This window comes from Thunnus albacares, chromosome 15 (assembly GCF_914725855.1).
Source record: "Thunnus albacares chromosome 15, fThuAlb1.1, whole genome shotgun sequence".
Classification (NCBI taxonomy): domain Eukaryota; kingdom Metazoa; phylum Chordata; class Actinopteri; order Scombriformes; family Scombridae; genus Thunnus; species Thunnus albacares.
Genome location: NC_058120.1, coordinates 25,489,060 through 25,495,059, shown reverse-complemented (window position 1 = coordinate 25,495,059; position 6,000 = coordinate 25,489,060).

Here is a 6,000-nt window from a genome sequence, read left to right as displayed (position 1 = left end):
GTAGGAGAATATGCATCTGCGTGTGGGTGTGTGCGTGTGCGCAGGTCAGCACTAACACGTCGTCACAGCTGCGGCAATGTGGCGCAGAGGTGATTGAACAGGTAAGGGGGGGGGGGGGGGTGGGCGGGGTTTATATATGTGTGTGTGTGTGGTGATGTAATGAGTGTTAAAAATGAAAATGATATCCAGTGGTGCCCCTTTCTCCCATGATTCAGTTGGTGCCCTTTCAACTGCTGCCAGTTCTTATCACATGAACACATTAGAGGATATTTTGCCTTCATCTGACAAGAGCGAGATATATATATATTTTTTTCTCTCTTTCTGTCTCTGCTGCATGAGGCTGTTTTAATGACTGTGTGGGAGGGTGGAGAGGTGGATCTCTGCCCCGGGTTTCTCGTTTCTCTGCACACAACCGCCGGGCTCGTCCGCAGGATTGCAAGCGCAGCAGCGTGGGAGGAAAGGTGGAGGTGGAGGAGGAACTCACGCGGCCAGTCAGACCTGTTCGTAAAGCCGGGATGAAAGCAGCACACAGAGCACCTCGATGACTGACTGACTTCAGCCAGACTTGATTTACAATCTGCCAATCAAACTAGATGTTATCTCAGCTACTGTGAAGTGACACAAGGTTACATCATCGCTGTCCAAACAGGTGTACATGACAAGTGTTTTGTTCCACGCTAATTCTTTAATCACTGTTTAAACACAGAAAGACACAAATAAATTATGACTTAATATTCACTGTATCAACAGTTTCGGTGCTACTGGTTCATTTGACCTTTATACTTGACCCCTTCATCACTGTTCACTGAACTAGAGATAAACAAAGTGATTCAGATGTACAAAAACTTTAGATGATTAACTTAGAATGAAAGAAAACTGACTAAATTTGGCAATAAACAGGCTAAGAACTAGAAGCAGAAAATCAACAGCAAGTATTTCAGAGCATTTTAAAATACACCAGCCAGCACTGAGCACATGCAAACACCTTGTGCCTCCACTTAAACATGCTAATTGTAAAGGATCTCCTGCAAAACGCATAAATCTTTAGCTGTTGGCAGGAATGCTTCTGCACCAGTCTCACCAGAAAGACAACAGCATTGTAATTTGTTCTAACTCTTAAAACAACCTACATACTGTGGGTGGAAGTGGCATGATGTTTTCAAACCTCCACAAAGCCTCTTGAGCAGGAGGTCGGAGTGGATGGTTGGACATACAAAGCGTGTGATGTCACACCGGAGAATTCGCTTTGCATCCCATCTCCTACTAAGAGTTAACGTTGGTTCCTTTTAGTCGTGACAAGATCATTTTGTTTTGTTTAATAACTGTGATCGTGCACATTTAAAGGAAGTTTGCTTTGTATTTTTATATTTATTTCTTTATTTTAAACTTGTAATCGCCATGTTCTATATGTCTACAATGTGTTTGCATGTATTGATTTGTGTTCTTGCTACAGCGCTCCTCTCTACAAGTTGTAAACAAACACTGCAAGTGGACATTATGTACGGAAGGATGCATCATTGATGTGACTACACGTATCGACCCATGTTCTCTTCTGTCTTAAAGACACAAAACAGCTTCAACTGAGTAGTTTTAATTACTTAAACTAAGCAGACCATGAAGGTGGCAGATCAGAATATTTTAACCATATATATAACCATCATATGGGCCGTTTTGAAAGAATCTTTTAGGTATGAAGACTTGTTGAATCAATGTTATATGACCATTATTTCAACAAACTTTCAGTGACAATGTATAACAATGTGGCAGGTAGATACCAAGATATTGTTTTCACCTGCAAAGCATCAAAAAACACAATAGTACAAACATTTCTTTTTGAAATAAACAGGCAGAAGCGTGACACTGAAATATTGCATGGAAAGTAAAGGCAATATGGTCTAACGTTTTACAAAAACATTAACATTTTTGTGACTATTTGAAATACTTTTTAAAAATAAATCTACATAATTTGTGCCCACATTATGTAATCTCAGTTATAGATTTTCACAATATTTTATAAGACTGTGTTGGCTGTGTTGTGTTACTAGCTGAGCAACTTTGTACAGGCTTTGTTGCCAATCTGTTCAAACAGATGCAGCATTTTACAGCTCTTATCTATCGCTGATATGTAAACAAGGGAAAGCACACATGAAATCAAAGCCTTGTGTATGCATAAAACCCTGTGTATGCATATAGACGAGGAGTGCTGGGACCTAGATAGTGTATGCATATAGAAAAGGAGTGCTGGGACCTAGATAGTGTATGCATATAGAAGAGGAGTGGTGTCAGGTGGTTCACCTGCGTTCTTGCCCTCAGCAGCGAACAGGCCTGTGAAGGAGTGTTGTTGGCAGATGGGAGGTATGTCACAGCATTTATCAGTCATCACTTCTCTACAGCTGGCCCCGATCTGTCACATAAAGGCAGAGACGAGAGCTGGCTGCGTGTTGGAGGTAGAGGTGTAGTTTTATGTTGAGACAAGCTGTCCTCATAAGATGTTACACAACTGATTGTAAACTCTCCCATCGGTGAGATATTCATACAGTTGGCAGGATGTTCAGCAAAAGTTTTGTTTTAGTATTAAGTTGTTGTGGTTGGAAAGTTTATTTTGTGTTATATTTTTAGGGTATTTTTTCATTCGGTGGTTTTCATCTAAACCTCCTTTCAGACATATTTGCATAAAAACACTTTTTTTGTGGTTTGATTTCGACGGACATTCTGATTTTATCTGAACTTCATATTTCATTATTCTCTATGTGAGAGCTAATGTAGCTCAGGATGCCTTCATACCTCAGTGGGCTGAATGGTAGGTTTAGTAACAGAGAGGTTGTTGGGTCAAGTCCTCTCTCAAACTGTAAATACATACTTATACTCTCTCTTATACAAAAACGAGTTAGCCGGAAAGGCTAATTTTCATCTGTAGTCACTGGGCAGGCAAATAGTTGAAAATCACAAACGCATTGAAAATAGTATCAACCGTAAAAGCAGTGGAAATATGCAGATACAAACAGAGCGTGCACTACATAGAGACAAGAAAGATGGCTCTTAAGACACATAAAAATCAACAATAGCATGACGACAATCACCAAATCAAGAAATAGCATGACAGCACATTCAACAAATAGCATGACAGCACATTCAACAAATAGCATGACAGCACATTGTTAAGACCAGTGAAGTGTGGATATTATATATAGAGCCTATGATAAGCTGGAGCAGCTCTTACACTAACCATATCTGTAGTGCACTGTGGTTTTTATGATGATGAAAGCTGTATATTTTAATTACACTGTATATATAAAGCCCAACTAGGGACAAGAGTTGAAAATGAGCAATAGCTATAAACTCTCTGTGTGCAGTACAGCAGTTTCATGCTCTGTTTCAGAACTATGTTAAATTGCATCGTCCCTATCAAATAAAATAAATCATAATGACAAATAAGAAAACAAACAACATGAAAACACCTCACTGTTCAAGTGTTCACAAGTTGGATTTCTAATGAACCCGGCTCTTAATGTTGTGGAGAATTAATGGCAGTTGGCACAGTTTCTTACGTGTTGTGGCAAGTTGTTCCAATCCCGAGAGGCTCCGACAGAAAAAGCAGATCGGCCAAAACTACTTTGTCTTCCAGGAGTAAGACAGTCTCCTCTAGTTGTTGTTGCTCTAGTAGTTTGGCTTGTTTTTAATGTGATGTAAGGACAGAGTGGTGGAGGAGCCATGTTGTGTAATACCTTGAAAATGAGACAGAGTCTACTATATTTAACCATGTTTTCCCAGATTAGCAAATTGTTGCTTTTTCAAAATACTGCAATGGTGGTATCCTTGTGGCTTCTTGTCTGGGGGTTTTTTATTGTTTGTTTGTACACGGATTCTATTGGCTTTAGTGTGGTTTTATTGAAGTGTCCCCAACTTGTCAAACAGTACATGATGTTTAGAAGGACCATTGTATTCATGAAGATTTTAGCTGTATTAGTGGTCATGCAGTTCCTTGTGAATTTGAAATTGGCCAGATTAAATCTAACATTCCTTGAAACTTTTTTTTTTTTTTAATGTGTGATGTGAAAGACAGATTTGAGTCAACAGTGACGCCAAGGTATTTAAACTCAGACACAATCTGTCCTGTGTTTTCCAGAGACTGATATCTGGATTTGGTGTTGAGGTTGGGTCTTTTTGTGAAGAATATGCTGACTGTTTTTGTAAAGTTAAACTGAAGGCAGGATTGAATTAGCCACGCGGTTACTTGTACCATTACAGCAGACAGTTTTGATGCAGCTTCATCTTTGTTTTTTGGCATGCAAATAGACAACCGTATCATCAGCATACATCTGGACATTAACGTCAGAACAAACTGATGGTAGATCATCTATGTACAGGCTAAACAAGAGTGGGCCTTGAATAGACCCTTATGGGGGCACCGGTAGAAGACTTGATAAAAGCTGAGTGTTGGTGGTTTACCCTCAGACATTGGGTTCTGTCTGCTAGATATGATTTCATAACGTTAAGTGCATTAGGGGAGAAGTTAAACCTGGAGAGCTTAGCTATAAGGATGCTATGGTTAAAAAGGCTTTCCAACAGCTCCAACAACACAACCCTCGTCTATCATTGATTTAATGTTTTCCACAAAATAACAGTTGGCCGTCTCAGTGGAGTGTTTTGTTCTAAAGCCAAACGGCATAGGGTGCAGGGAGAGGGGGCTGTTTTTAAGATGAGCTGTTCAGATACCCAGTCTTAGAGATGACAGGCAATATATTGATGGACCTATAATTACAAACAGCTTTATGATCACCAGCTTTGAAGATGGGTGTCACTATAGCTGTTTTCCATACATGGATAATTTAATAACCTTACAGATAGGGGGTGCTAGTGCCAGTTTTCAGCATGGAAGTGTCCGTACCATATAAATCTTTAGCTCAAGTCATTTTAAGTGAGTTGATGATCTGAACCACTTTGATTTCTGAAACTTCTTCTTCTAGGGGAAGCTCTGTGCTTGTACAGCAACAGAGTCAATAAAGTGTTGTTGTTGTTGAAGGCCTCAGCTAATCTATATGGGTCCTGATTGGGTTAGATTTCCATCTAGGTCCAGGTCTGAGTGCTTTCCCGATGTGTGGTCTTTCCCCTGTTAGTTTTTTTAATCTGTTTCCACATCAGTTTTGCATCGCCTCTTGTCTCTCCAATAATATTTATGAAGAAGTTTGCTTCAGCCTTTCTCAATCCCTTAATTACCTAGTTACTTAACATAATAAATTTACATTTATCATGTTCTAATTTAGATTTAAGAGCCTGTTTTAATGCAAGGTCACGTTGTTTCATTAATCTCAATACATCTGAGTTCAACCAGTGCAGACTATTCTTCTGCTTTGTCTGTTCTTGGTCTTGGCTTTTCTAGTAAATTCATCTATTGTGTTCTTAATTGTGGTTAGTAATATATCACTGTCTGCCTCTGCATCTACCCCAGACAATAGTTTATTCCAGTCTGCTTCCTTTAGTGCAGTTACAAAGTTTTCCAGTTCACTTCTTGAAATTCTAAACTGTTTGGGCTGTTTGGGAATAGAAAAATTAAACAGCGTCTTAGTCAGCTTCCTTGCCATAAGTGTTATATTGTGATCAGACAAACCAGTTATTATATTAAAGTTGATGATTCTTTAAGGTTTATTACTGAAAATAAAGTCAATCAGGTTTTAGTCAGACCTTTAACTAGCTGGGTTAAGTCTAGGCTGGATGAGATCTGCTTTATGATGTTAAAATCTCCCAGCAGAAGAATCTCTTCCCTAGAATCACATTCCTCGAGTAGACGCTACAACTGGTCATAAAACACATTATTGGCAAAAGGAGGGTGGTATATTACAGGAAGGAGAAAGCACGTTTGAGGTGACAAGATTAAATTTAGTCCGACACATTCCAGATTCTTATAAGATGACCACTGTATTCGCTCACATTAGAAAATATCTCTTATATATATATCATCACACCACCACTCTTTCCCTCAGGCATATCTCTCCTTAAGAT